The following is a 15372-nucleotide window of genomic DNA, read 5'->3' on the forward strand; positions in this document are numbered from 1 at the left end:
CTTAGACTGCCATGCAGCACTAGGGAAAGTGTGGCAAAGCCTTTGAGGAATCCGTGAGCCAAAGTCATCCATCAGAAGAGCATCACTTATCCCAGGAAAAAGTCTGTCCTAAAACCCCTGCTGTGCTCAGTCATTGGCCAGGAGAAGCCTGTGGAAAGTGAGGCCTGGGAGTGAAGGGTGAACTTAGCAGCTAGGCTGTTGGTGAATTATACTTCCCCCAGTAAGACACATGAGAAACGATTCTCATGGCCACATACGTTCCTGGCCCAGCACTACCTACAGATGAAGAAGGATGATTCTACAATCTACAAAAAAAAAAAGAAAAGAAAAATAGAGTGCTATTATCAGTTGAAAGAGCAAGGTTGTTGAGCAGACAAGACACCAAATGTCCATGCCATAGCTTACAATGTCTCACTTATAATTCAAGCTCTACATGTCCAAACCCAAACTTGTGACTTCTCCATGCCCTGGAGAAGTCTAGAAGTCTTCATCTGGATTACCATCAGTCATATTAAACACCTCTTCATCCCCACTCCACAACAGCCAATCACTAGTCTAGTCCTTTCAGCCCGTCCTTGGCGATGTCCCTTCTGCTTTTGTGTCCTCTATCCCTCCATTCTCATTGCTACTGATATGTTCGGGCCTTCATTCCATCTTGCCTGAACTATTGTGGAAATCTCCAACTGGTCATTCTGCAACCCTATTCCATTCTACTCTGTCTGCCAGATTGTCTTTAAACACAGTTTTGACCATGTCACCCCCCTTTGTAAAAACTATCGCTGGGAATGTAAAATGGTGTAGCTGCTGTGGAAACAGTATGGTGGTTCCTCAAAAAATTAAACATAGAATTATCATATGATCCCACAATTTCACTTCTAGGTATAATTTCAGCACCCTAAAGAATTTAAAGCAGGGACTCAAACAGATATTTGTGACCAATGTTCACAGCAGTATTATTCATAGTCGTGAAAGATGGAAATAATTAAAATGTCCATCAATGGATGAATAAACAAAATGTGCTATCAGATGAATAAACAAAATGTGCTACGTACACACAATGGAATACTATATTCAGCCACTAAAAGAACTGAAATTTTGGTACATGCTATGACATGGATGAACCTTGAACACATTATGCTAAGTGAAATAAGCCGGATACAAAAAGACAAATATTGTATGATTCTGTGAGATACTTAGAACAGTCAAATTCAAAGAGACAGAAAATAGAACAGTGGTTACCAAGAGCTGGGAGAGGGGAAGATGAAGAGTTCCTGTTCAATGGGTACAGAGTTTCAGTATAGGACAAAAAATTCTGGCAATAGATAGTGGTGATGATTGCACAACAATGTGACGTAATGCCACTGAACTGTACACTTAAAAATGGTTAAGACAATAAAACTCTCCATAGTAGAAAAATAAAACACAAGAGGCTTAATCTGACCTTAATATATTTTTCCAGACAATTCTTCTTCCTTTTCCTCTTACTCTATATTTCCTCAATTGATTCCTGGCTTCCTATGTTTGCTCCAGCGGCCACTTACGAAGGGCATGCTCTTCCCCTAACTCTACTTTGTTCAAGACCCAGTTCAAATGTCACATTCTTGCAAATCTGTCCTGAAACCCATTTCACACTAAGTGGAAGGAATCGCTCCCTGTTTGGACTCCCACAGCACATGCATCAGCTCTCTCTCTAGCACTTACTGCTTTTCTTCTAGATCACAATGAGGTGAGGAGTGCAGCTTAAGGTCATCCAGTCAGCCCTCTAGACAAGTCCCTCTACAGTGCTGTCACCTTAAGGAATTTACTATCATCCCCAAACTGGTCTTTAGCCTTGCAAACTCAGAAGCCTGATTTTAATAGCAAAAAGTAGAACCATCTCTCAGATTCTGGTTTTGTGAACTTAGTGAATACAGAAGCCTTACTGTATTCACTAAGTTCACAGAAACTGATAGTTATATAAACCAGAATCCAAGAGACTAATTTAAATGAAAAATGCAGTTATCAAAAGAACGGGAACCCTCTAGGTGGCAGATCACGAAATTCTGTCCCTACAGGCAAGACATTTGCTGAGCGAGCATAGAATCACACCAGGAAAGCACACTGAAGCATTTCTTAGTTGAGGCAGCCTGAAATATTCTCACCCACTAGGGATGACATGGGCAAGGAAATCTGAATGCTCAGGCTGGCTTGACCGAGACAAAGCTGAGAGGGGCAATGCTTGTCTCTGTGACTGCCTTGTTTTGGGCTGTCATGGCTAACTAGGCCCTTTAGTTCACAGACTGTCTCTCCAAATAGGATACAGAATGATTGGTTGACAAGATTGATTCAGTTTCCTTTTGTTAAATTACAATCACATCTGCCTTCTTGAGATTCCTCCCATATGACCTGGATCAGTTTGGTTTGTTTTTTGATGATGTTTGTAGAGAAGCTCTTGTCTTATCCCCATAGATAGCTAATTTCAGGGCTGTGTTAGTCAGTTTAGGCCAGTTAGGTTATGCTGCAGTAACAAACAACTAAATCTCAGTGGCTTACAACAAAGTTTTCTTACTCATGTTACGTGTCATGTGTCAGCGGTGGCTATGCACATCTGCGTTCTAGGACCAAAGCTGACGTACCTCTTCTTGGGACACGCAGCTCTCATAGCAGAGGAAAATAGTATGGTAGAATCATGAGATGGCCCATATACTTCTGCTCAGAAGTGGCTCATGCTATTTCTACTCATTTTTCATTGATTATAACAAGGCCAAGCTTGACGACATTAGGGTTAGCAGTATGACCTCCTAGGGAAAGGCCAGATAGGGAGAGCTTAAGAAAGGGAGGGGTAGAGAGAATCAACAGTCTACAGCAAGGACTAATAGTCCGTGTCCACCAGTATGACTGCTGCCAGTTATATATACTGACTATTAAAATATTGAAATTTCATACTAGCTGGTAAATAGCTGCTGTTCAAAGCTTCCCGACAACTTCTCATCCCCTGGGACCTACTATTCACAAACTAGCAACTGAGGGGTTAACACCTAACTCGTAAGGATAGCTCCAGGACTTCACATCTGCTAGATCAATGCTTGAGCAGTATTTGTTATTAATAAATGTTTAGACCCACCCTTGCCTAATTTCCTCTATGTATATTTTTATTAGTTTAATTCTAAGAGCAATCTGATTTCCAGGCTCTTGGAGGGAAACTGAATGCAGCCCCTATGTGCTGTTCGCATTTAATTATAACAATGATGTTAGTAATTTGTGCTTTCCACACATTTTGACATCTTTTGCAAACAGTATATGCAATAAATGCTCAGTAAATATTTGTAGAAAGACTTACCTTTTTCCCATTAACTAAGCTTCTCTATCTCAACATACTTATTGAGTCTCCATTTTTAATTTTTTATGCCATTTCTCATGTCTGAAAATGTCATCATTATCACTAATTTCTTTATAACGTTTGCAATTTACAAAGCACTCTTCCCTTAAACTATTTCATTCAATCTCCTCAACATTCCCAGGAGGTAGGAATTAGATCATTTTACACATGATAAAATTGAGACTCAGGTGTCTTATAGCTAGTTAGGTGTCTTATAGCTAGTTAGGTTTTGTTCATTCATTCATCAAATATTTACTGAATGCCTAAAGATTTATTAAGGTTGGATTTGAAAACAATTTTCCTGAAATCAAGTCAAGGGTTTATTCCACTATTCTCAACTACTTTATCACCAGGGTCATGAACTCAAAGGAAGGAAATAATAACAGTCTGTTGATTTTATTGTTGAGGACCCCTGCTACACAAGTCTCAGAAAGGCTCCAGGGTCATTTGTAAAATTTAAGGTAACCACCAGCAGGAGCAATCTTATTTTTCTCTGTGCTTGCTGCACTAACTGTCTCACTGTAGATAGGTCCATTCAATACATATTTGATGAATTTATCTACAGGTTTTGGAGTTATTCAAACTGAATTTTGACATTAGTTGCTGTGAAACCTTGATCAAATTACTTAGCCCTGGGGGTGACTGGTTAGCTCAGTTGGTTGGAACGTGGTGCTGGTAGCACCAAGGTTGCCAGTTCCATCCCTGCATGGGCCACTGTGAGCTGTGCCCTCCTTAAAGAAAAAAAAAAGTAATGAATGAATTAATATAATTACTTAGCCCTTTTGAGCTTGTTTTATCATCTGTAAAATAAAAATACTAATGTCCTAGAACAAAGTAGTTCTGGAGATTTAAGAGATAAAGTAAGAAAAAGATGTAATGCTCATTGCAGCTGTGGTTTCCAATTGTCTATCATTAAGTTTTAAACTCTGCATTGAAATGAGAAAAGTAACGTCTATGTGGATGTAAGATTACAAGCTGACCATTCTTGGTAAGTGCTGTTCTTTATTCTGGAGTGTATCATTTTACAGTTTTGCTGCTAAATCCCCGCTTTTACGGAACTGGTACCTATCTTCTTCAGCAGCACACTTAATCTGGCATCCCCATGTCGTCCTTCGTCCCCTAGCTCTCTTTCCTCCCAAATGAAAAATGAACACACACAGTCACCCAAGATAAAAACAGTTGATGTCATATTCTTTTCAGCTTCTTGCTGATGATTGTAGATGGAAACGTCAGTGTCTGCAAGCAGACTTTAATAAACGTTCCAGAAGTCTCATTAAAAAAAGAAAAAAAAATGAACACGCACACAAAAACGAATCCTTACACTCAAAGGTGTGCGCACCACAGCAGAAATCCACAGGGATAGAACACCCTAGAGGTCACCAGGCAAGGCCTCCACATCCCCGAGAATAGGGCGGAGTCAGAAGGTTCTTAGATCTCTTGCCGCTTCACCAGGTCGTTGCCCCGTACCAATTCTCGCGAGACTTCAAGCAAGTCAGCTTCTGCGCAATACAAGTAACTGGGAATCGAGGCGCCAAGGGAGGGGGAGGGGAAGGGGGGGACGGGGCAAACGGCGTGGCCGCCATCTTGTTTGTACCCCCGCTTCGCGCGCGCTCCGTTCTCCGTGACGCACGCTTCCCCTCCCCTCCGCGGTGCCCAGGCCTCTGCATTGCCCTACTCCGCAGGAGCGCGGGGGCGGCTCCTGCTATTCCCTGGACTCCTGAGCAGAGGCGTGTAAGTGTGCGGGAGCGTCTGTGGGAGGGAGAGTGAGAGGTGAGCGGCGGCGGCGGGGGGAGGGGCAGCGCTTCCCGCCTTCGGCGGAGACCTCACTTCCCTCGCGCGGGCGCTGCTGTAGTTCGGTCCGGCCTGACCGCCGCCATGTTGTGTTCTCACCAGGCCCGCCGCTGTCGCCGCGCTCGTGGGGTCCGTGCACCTCATCGGCCCGGCCCGCGGGCTTTCTCCCATTGGCGGAAGGCGACGGCGGGGGGGCTCGCTCGTGATTGGTCGGTGGCGGGGAGGCCGCGAACCTGGCACCTTATTGGTCGCGCTGGCTCCGGCCTAGGGGGTGATGAAGGAATCGGAGGCTGCAGGGATGTGCGCGTCTGGGGTTCGGGCTGCGGGGTGATGGCCCCCTACGGCGCAGGCGTGGGGTGGAGGCTAGGGGTCAGCTTAAAGGCCTTGAGGAAGAGAGGGTGATGGTCTGGCAGGTACTTTGGGGTATTTTGTGCATGGCCTGGAGTGGGAGGCCCTCCTAATTCCAGAGGTAACCTCGGTGGAACATGCACGGCCCAGGATAGGGGCGTGTAACCTCCAGGGGTGCCAGGCTTGGAAACACGGAAACCCAGTTACAGGCCAAGAGATCTTCTAGATACGGGGCGCAACACTTAACAAGTAAAACACAGTTTGGAAGTGACCCTGATGTTCATGGATACCAGGTCTGAGCGTGGTGCAGGAAGAAAGGGCATCAGGGCCCTAGGGAAATATCCGAATGGTAGGATCAGATCAGGGAAACAGGTTTAGGTGGAGTTCTGGAATCCAAGGTTACCAGACCTGGGATGTGATATGAGGAGGAAGTAAACAAACCCAGCCTGAAGGAGAGATCCCATTGGATTGCTATGCCCTGTTTTAACAACTGAATGCCAAGCCTACAAGGCACAACATTAAGTAGTGACAGATCTATAGGAGTGAGAAAGTACAAAGCATTTTGGGGAACATTTTCAGACTTGGAAATTACAGTAACAGAACAATTATAGGTTATTGGGGCCCAGGACCATGCAGCTAGTTTTGAGATGTTTTCTATGAAGCTTTCCTGCGCTAGGGAGAGTACAGGTCAGGGCTGAGTTTTCAAAGCTATACTTTCTACCAAATATTAGATACTTGGCAATTATTTGTTGAATGGATATTTTTGGGTCCTCTTTAGTAGAAGACAGCTTGACAAGAGATCCTGGATGTTGGCTCATTTATTTCCTTTTATGTGTGCCTAAAAAATACACCCATCTTCATATGCATTTTAAGAAATTACAAAAAAAATTGAGTTTTGCAATCCGGCACAAAAATAAACTAGTGCATAGCTTTTTGCATTTTGTCTTAAGTAACAGGACTTGTCAGCACTTTCTAGTTCGTGTTTCAGAAAGCTTTTGTTGTAATTGAGAGATATTAGTCAGTTTATTGGGGGTACATTCGGTTTCCATTGAATGGTAATGACTTGGATTGTTTTACATTTGTGTCTCCCAAGGTTTGGGGATCAGGGAAACACATTTATGTTAAACCTCTGTGTTTTCCTCGTTTGTTTTTTCTTGTTTTCATACCAATTTCAAGAAATTTCTGTGGTTTTCAGATTTAGTCAGTTTTATGTGAATGCAACTAAATTTTTGAGAAAGAAGTAGTACTTTCCAGTAGTGGAGGAAGGGAATTGACATTTTGGAGCACATTTAATACAACATTCCTGTTAGGTCATTATCATTTCCATATTGCAGAACAGAAAGTTGAGGATCAGAGAGGTTAAGTAGCTTGTCCAGTGTCATTCAGTGGTTGAACTGGGATTCAAATCCAAAATTGAATTCAAAGCCTGCAGTTTTATCTGCTACAACATGCTGTCAACATAAACTTGACTATTCAAATTCTCAGATAGTTTTATATTTCAAAGTGGATCATCTTTCTTTGATTTCTAGGTGTTAGGAGTGTATTGAACAGGAGAATATAATTAATAAGAATTTGTAGTACTGTTTCAAAGATTCAGACCACAGAATGGTAACCACTTGAACATGGGTTCTTCAAGTAAGTCTTTAAATCTTACCCCTTGGTTTCTATTGTGAAGGGAAAGATTTATAAAGTAAACTGCTGAAGTTTTCCTGAACCCAGGTAGATAATGGGGGAAAATATGTACAGTAAGATTTAAGAATCTGCATTCTTTAAAACCAGGCTTCAGAATATTGCTGACATAGTCTTTCTATTTAAGGAAGTGATTAATGCCCAGGAGAAAGGAACTACCAAGTGCATAGTGAAAAGAGCTCACTAAGGAGCTTTTTCAAACATCACCAGTTCCTTAGGATGTTTGTCTCCAAACACTGGGACCTATCCAGAAGCCTAGTGCCCTCTTCAAACTGGGGGGTAATGATTCTAGGATATGCTTATCCTGAATGCTGCATAAAATTAAAACTGGTAACAGTATTGCGTAGAAAGCTTTAAATAATTCAGGTTTCAAGGGAAGACCAGTGAACTGGAAGTCTGAATTGCTTTGTTTCTTGATATGACTAGATGAAAAAGCTATGCACTAGTTACATTGCAGTGGGGGAAATAGGGCTTGCCATGCATTTTGTACGGTGGTCATCTCAGCTTCATTTGGCTCAGTCATTAAGTTAACCAAATAGGAAGAATGTTATAGCATCCATAACGTAGTTTATTTTTCAGTTAAGTCTGGACAAGGTTACAAAAACCTGCATATACATACAAGTATATCTTTTTATATTCAGCAAGCATTTCTTGACCACCTGCTCTTCAACACCAGTGACCACCTTCGTTCCACATTAGCTCCTTACACCCGTGGCCACTTGCTGAGCCTTGTTGTCATTTGGAATTGACCACACTAGAAATCTTGAACTCCCAGGAGGTCCAAGTAGGTCAGAGTTTATATTGAAAACTTGTGAACATCAGCTTTGTCTTCCAAGCAGAAATCATACTAGTGTTTTATACTTTACAGACTGTGTCCATGTCATCTTGTTTAACCATTATAACAAGTATTCCATTATAGTTTATGCTTATACATGTTCCATTTGGTCAAAACTGATTCATTGTACTAGAAAAGATATGAGGTTTCTTATTTCCATTTACAGAGAAATGGAGGCAGAGTGACATGAGGGGCTAAGCTAGGTATCTTTTTGAGGCAATTTTGAAATTCACATCTCATCTTTTGGTTCAGAGGTACTGAGCCACTAAGACACTCAGGAATAATAGTTACTACCTTTTATTGAGTGCTTACATTTTAGCAGTTAGGGTATAAATGTTTTATATATATATATATATATATACATATATATGTATATATATACATATCAATCACAGTTTGAGGTAGATTCTATTGTCACCCTCATTTTTGCATGCAAGGAAACTGAGGAGTTAAGTAATTTGCTCGAGGTCACACAGCCAGTAAGTGGCCCAGATTCAGACATAGGCCTGTAACTCTTAATCCTGGCACAATTTGTGGAGCCCTTACTCTTAAACACTGTTCTTTTGACCATAGAATATCATGAGAAAAGACAGTTCCTTGCATCTTAGCACAGGACGTGATCTTTGATTCTTTCAGGCATGTTCTTTGTAGTGAGACCCTAAAGAGTGTGATGACCTTGGCAAGGTCACTGAGCTTTGCGAGGGTAGAGGTAAGTCTAGGCCAGTGCACTGGACTCCCAGACCAGTGCTCGTTCTGCTGGGCTGCGGAAGCACTGACCTGATGACAGAGGTGACTCGAAGGCACCTTTTATGTTTTGACAAGTTTGCCTCATTCACAGGAGGGAGAGAGGACATTATTAGGTTCAGAAGTGACCTTCTTGAGGTTCATTCCAGCCTCAGGCATACGGCTTAGAAAGAACATTCCTTAGCCAGCAAGTTGTTCTTTTCCATTCTATTTCTTGTGCTCAAAGCAAACTGAGTTATCTGATGTCTTACAGTCTCTCTTTTCATTTTGTTTATTCAGTTTTTCATGCGTGCACTGTAACTAGTTAGGAAGGCTACAAGGTCATTTTAGTATTTTCCCACAGACACTCAAAGCACCTAACATAATGTAAATAGTTTAATTGTAGAAGGAAATGGACTTAACATGCTTGCGCCAAAAAAAGTGCCTTTGGGAGGGGGCAGTGTAGTTGCTGACATAGGAGTCAAACCTGGGAAAGAATTCTGTCTCTGTAGTGCATTTATCCTCTGTGAGCTGGGGGTCAGATTCTTAACCCGAGCTTTAGTTTCTTCCTGTCTAAAGTAGTGGTAATAATACCTGTCTTCTAGAGTCATTATGAAAAATGAATACAGTAGCACATAGTAGGTGCCTGGCACAAAGTGGACCTTTCTTTTTAGAACAGCATAAAATCTGTCCCCTTAGCCAGTTAGAGTTTCCCGATGAGGAGGCCTTCTATAATTATCTACTCTGTTGGGGACAGTAAGATTTCTACACGGGGCGAGCAACCGCTTGACATGAAAGAAATAAGCTAATTTAGTTGTGCTGTTGCGGTTAGGAGTTTGTTTAGGGTGAGGTTGTCTCCTGATCGCCTCTGTAAAGCCCCAGGTTGAGTAGTAATAATTCTGATGCGATGAAGACTTTTTCCTGTTTGCCAAATAGCAATGATTATTGAAATCACAACAACCAGTTTTATCCTTCTGTTCAGAAATAAATTTGCCTTATAGTCATTTAAAGATGTTTCTAATTGTAGAAGTTGTCAGTTGAAGTTAGGACTGTCAATTTGGTTTATAGTCACCTGGGTAATGTTTTCTTTGAAGTAAGTGGGAAGGCAACATTGTTGGATTGGTTCAGGGAAAACAATCTCTCTGCCTGCAGAAGTTTTTTCTGGGGAGCACTTTTGCTGCACCCTTCCCACACTTGACCATGTTGTAGCGCTGCTGTACCTGAGGGCAGAGAGGCCACACACGTGCTGGGGGAGTTGTAGTTTCCATTTTGGTGTACATTCTTTTTTGTTTGCAGACAGATTATTTCTAAATCCAGTGTTCTTTTTATACAGTGAAAGCTTTCTAATGGATCAACTTCAGGTGCAGTTTAGGGGGAGAGACTAGTCTAATCTTTGCATTTGAACATTTCCAATAGAATAGATTTAAATTAAGGGTTCAAATCTCCATGTCCAAAGTATGTAAGATATCTTATTTAAATGAATATCTGCCATTTAAAATCAACAGTATATCCTTTAAACCAGATTTAAGATTTTTTTAAAATTCTAATTTATTATAAAATGGGTTTACAAAATGCAAGAATTATTCTAAATACATTCATAGTGTTCATGAGCCGTAAATAGTGATCTTGAGCAGTGTTTCAATAAATGCTTCTGTGACTCCAAGGAAACACATTGGAATACAGAATATTTTGTATTATGTCATTAGTTAAAAGCTGTTGGAGTTACTGAAGGTTTCCACAATCCCTAATTACTGTGAACCCTGCCCTCAGGAGCTGCGAATTGTCCAATGATCTGTATGGAGTGAGATTCTTTGCCCAGTGTTCAGAAAACCTATCCCCTCACCATTGGCATGATCTGTCCGTTTATTTATTTATTTGTTTAAAATCTATTGGGGTGACAATTGTTAGTAAAATTACATAGATTTCAGGTGTACAATTCTGTATTACATCATTTATAAATCCCATTGTGTGTTCACCCAGAGTCAGTTCTCCTTCCATCACCATATATTTGATCCCCCTTACCCTCATCGCCCACCCCCCACCCCCCTTACCCATGATCTGTCCATTTAAAAGAGAAAAGAAAGTACATGTTATCTGCACAGTTGAACACCTGTCATTTTAAACTTTCTTAACATTTCATGCTGTACCCATGAGGTAAGTAGCTTAGAACTTGCTCATTACCAGATGACAAAGTTGGGGCCTTTTAATGAAGCAAAGTGTACTCGATTGGCAATAATTTGCGAGGCAGAGGATTGCTGTTTATGGCGATATTTAATGCTATTTTCAGTAGAACTAAATTTAAAAAGTAAATGCCATAATGTGTGTAAAACTCCAACCACTTTGGAAGGTGGTCAGAATAGAGTTGCGTAGTTGTCTTTCACTCCCCTAACATTTGTAATTTGGCTTAGAGCATTTCTGAACTTGTTTCACTGAAAATTAGTTCTCATACAGTGCTAATAAGTGTCCTCTGGGGATGGAAAAAAGATTCTTGACACAATAGTGGCCAAAGTGAAATGCATTTCTTTACTGCAGAATTAGTATTCAGAGTTTTTGCACTCATGTTCCTTATGACCCTTCAGGAGAAGAAAGCATACATTATGCAGGGTTTCTCAAACTTACTGGCCAGAGATCCCTGTTTGTGAGAACATCTAATGAGCATTTTATGGTATGGCTAGTGTGTAGTGGAGCCTGTTGAGCAGTTTTGGTGTAGAGAGTTTATGAATTTGAAAAACAACAACAAAAAAACCTTTTATATAGGATAGCTTGACCATTAGTGGGAAAGGACTTTTCTGGGAACATTAAGATATGTCTCCAAAGTAACATAGACTCTTGGGATGAATATGATTTCAAAGGTCAATTGCAATTGCCAATAACAAGAATAATAGTAGCAGCTACCATTTTTTTGGAGCACTTGCTATCTATCAGGCAGTGTTGTTATTCTACGTGCATTTATTAACCACTGGTCTTAATGACTTTTTATCTTAATATTTCCCATTCAAAGATATTCCCACTTTGCAATATCTGCACTACTATATTTTCCAATAACTACGTTATTGCAGCGCCCTGTTTTCCCTTTCTCTGTCTAGAGTGTTGCCACCCTCTCACCCTATCCCCTTCTCCACACTGTACCCAAAAGTGATCTTTTAAAAGGGTAATTCTCATTGTGCTTAAAACTCTTCAGTGGCTCACCACTGTCCTCAGAATCAAGTTCTAGTGTCTTCACCTTGCCCAGCCCTGTTTACTTTTCTAACTTTACTTCTAGCCTCTTGCCTCTGGGCTGTTGCCATACCAAACTACAGCCCTTCCAGGAATGTAATACTTCTCTGTCAGCTCCAGGCCTTTGTACATGCAGTTTGCTTATCTGTCTCAGTAGGTCCTTACTCTTTTTAGGATTTTAAATCTCCCAAGAAGCCTTCTCTGACCAGCCTGAAACTGAGGCCGGGGGTTAGGTGCTCTGCTTCTGTCCTATATTATGCATTTGCCCCTATTGTAACACCCAGCACTATGATTGCCTATTTTAATTTTCCTGTTTGTTACAATAGACATTAATGTCGTTGCGTACAGAGACCGTGCCTTGTTTAGGATTCCCAGATCTTAGCACAATGCCTGCACATTGGAGGGATGGAAGTATCCTTAATCCTAACAACCTTGCAAGATGTTTTACAGTTTAGGAAATTGGCCTCAGTGGGGTTAAGTAGCCCAAGGTTACTCAGCTAAAAAGAGGTGAGGAAGGATTAGAATCTAAATCTGTATAGCTGCAAAAACTGCTTTTATTCCCCCTCTGCTTCTCCACATGGATGCTCTTTTTCATTGTGTCTTTACATACTTTTGTCAAGCATTCTAACAGCCTATACTAACAACCCCACCCATAGCTTCCAGGCAGCTTGTGCCATCTTTGGATAGCTCTGAGAACTGAAATAGGTCCCTCTAGAACAGTTTTCCATCCACTGGTCTTAATTTATGCTTTGGAGAATATAATTTATTTTTTAAAAGCAAATAATTCAGAATTTATAATCCACTTAAGATCTCATTTATTAGTTTATTTTGTTTATTCATTTATTGAGCAACCATTTATTGAGCACCAGAGCTAGGTTCCTTATTCTAATGATGTTGTCATTGTTCAAAATGTTTCTGGAACTTTTTTGAGGATTATCTTCAGACATCTGTCAGATTTCCTTTGAAAATGTGTCAACATTTTTTTTTTAAATATTGAAGGTAGATTTGATTTGGGAAATGACTAATAGTTGTTGAGGACCAAATCAGGTGAAAAATACGGGTCAGAAGTTATAATCTGGCAGCCCTCAATTTTCTTTGATCTGCTTATAATTTTTTAAAAATTTGAACCAAAATTGAAAATGGAAAGATTTAACATTAAAAGAATTTGACTTCTTTTTTTCCTTTTAAACCAGACAAAAATACACTATGTATGAACCCATTTCAGTGGTTCTGAAAGAGATAATGAGGGTAGTGGTGCACGGAATGGGCATAATGGATGTTCTTTGTGATGCTATTTATGATATTTTAAAATTGAAAATATTGAAATTATTCATTAATATGGAACTGATTAAAAGTTATGTCACATCCGTTCAATGGAATATAATTCAGTTATAAATGATGTAGATCTATATTTGATATGGAAAATTATTCACATTTTTTAAGTGAAGAAAACATTATAAAACAGTTTATATAGTATTTTCTAATACTATACAATGGGAGATTAACTCAGCCTCATATCTCATTTACATAGAAAAATTTCAGAGTATATAACCTAAAATGCTAATGGTGCTTGATTCTGGGTGGTTGGATTAAAGGTTTTCTTTAAAAAGTACCCCATGCCCCTAACCTATAACAACATAAATATTAAAAAAACTACTATATCCATCCACCTCATCAGCTTAGTGTATTATAATGCATACAATATATTTAATATTCAAATGAATATAACTTTATGTCCCCATTTCAACATATGAAAAGTTCATTTTTCTCTAGAGGTTCTCTTCTCTGATATTCCTGGGACCCCCAGGTTTACTTACTAAGTCTGAAAGGGTTAGTTAAGGATACCATCAATAAAATGTTCAGATCACTGAAGAACCCAGTTTCTTTGCTGCTATTTTTGCTTCTGCTGGGATAGAGCATAATCTCCAAGATCAGGTAATCTTGGGGTACTGAGCAAGACCCTGTCCTGGACAGGAATCGTCATGGTGGTTGAGACCAACCTCTGGTCCCTCAGTCGTTCCTTAGGCTGCCAGATCAGCAGCTGTTCGAGCATCCGATTTTTGTGTCCGGGATCTATCTGGCTTTTGCTTCTTTTATTCAATCTGAAACTCTTACTTGAGTGGACCAGCATTCCTCCATGGCCCTTGACCTTTGGAGCTGAGTAGTAGCTGCCCTTTAGATGCATGCACTCGCCAGTTTTCCTCAATTCCCCACTACTCCCTATTACTTTTTTGACATTGCTTAAGGCTGGGTTTTGATTTATATCTCTGTACTGAGCACTGGGGATTTTTGTGGATATAAATAAGACACAGTCGTTGCCTTCAAGAAGTCCTCCTCTGTTAATAGAGACGTGGTAAAAAGTAATTATATGTGATAAGTGCTAGAGTCAAATGTATATTTAGGTATCAATTGAGTGCCTATCACATACCAGGTATTAATGCTGAATGCTTTAACTTATCTCATTTAAGCCTCAACCGTCATGTGAGTTGGTGCTTTTTTTCCATTTTGCACATGAAGTGAGCTCAGAGACAGTTAAGTAACTTGACCAAGGTCGTACAGCTAGTAAATAGGTAGGTGATTCATAATCAATTTTCTGACTAAGAGCATCAGTTCCCACCCTGCGTTCTTTGAGAGCATTAAAGCTTGAATCATGGTTTTGTGTCACAGTGATCTGGGTGCTTTTTAGGGGAAGACGATGCACTTACCTGGTATAGAGGGCTGCTGAGATCCCGGACCAGGAGAAAATGTGAGTTGGAATCCCAGCGATCTCATGAGGCGCTCAGTTGACAGTAATGACAGGCTAGAGAAGGGAAAGCTGCAGTACGTGAATGGGTCAGGCTGCCAATGGAAGTCCTAGGATGATTTGAGGTCTCTCCGCACTATTCTATTAAGGTGACTTTTGATGAAAAATAGGGGTTGAAGTGGGTTTGTTGTAGTTTTTTTGTGTGTTGTGTGCAAACTGCCAAGAATTAATAAAAACTATGTCAAAGACCTTCACAGTATGAGGAGACATGTTTAGTTTAATCTGGTACATCAAAAGCAGAGTAGAAGGGTAGGTTTTTGGAACAATAAGCAGACCTCAGTCAGGATTGGTGGTGAAAGGCATGGATTTCTGACATAAAAACTGGGGAAGATTTTTAGTAGCAGCTGGTAGTCCTCCCACATTGCCCTTTATGGCTCAGGAGTTGCTTTATGCAGGGTTGCAGAGTATGCTGCAGATAAAAGAGAGACATTCCCTCATAGTAGCTTTAGGACCTTAAGGAGATATAGGTCTCTCTGAACTAAGCCTGTGGAAGGAATTTGGCTTGGATGATTTTTAGCACTTTCCATTTTTTTCAGTGCTTATTCAGTACAATATACTTTACATATGTTATTAACTCATTTAATTCTTACAGTGGCTCTGTGATATAAA

At 40.4% G+C, this 15372-nt stretch overlaps 1 protein-coding gene and 1 long non-coding RNA gene across 3 annotated transcripts in view; one reads left to right on the forward strand and one right to left on the reverse strand.

The window, feature by feature from the left end:
- Positions 1-3654: 3654 nt before the first annotated feature.
- On the reverse strand, positions 3655-4929 carry LOC141572080 (uncharacterized). Its single transcript, XR_012497190.1, has 2 exons — positions 4680-4929; positions 3655-4089 (listed from the first exon to the last, which is right to left on the reverse strand). It is a non-coding gene; the product is annotated as an uncharacterized LOC141572080 (long non-coding RNA).
- The window catches only part of NFYC (nuclear transcription factor Y subunit gamma), a 60354-nt gene continuing 49901 nt past the window's right edge, over positions 4920-15372 (forward strand). For both annotated transcript variants that reach the window (XM_019737104.2, XM_019737105.2), the window contains exon 1: positions 4920-5089. The gene's annotated coding sequence lies outside the window, so the exon portion shown is untranslated. The remainder of the gene's footprint in view (positions 5090-15372) is intronic.

Source organism: Rhinolophus sinicus, linkage group LG06, assembly GCF_036562045.2.
Source record: "Rhinolophus sinicus isolate RSC01 linkage group LG06, ASM3656204v1, whole genome shotgun sequence".
Taxonomy (NCBI): Eukaryota; Metazoa; Chordata; class Mammalia; order Chiroptera; family Rhinolophidae; genus Rhinolophus; species Rhinolophus sinicus.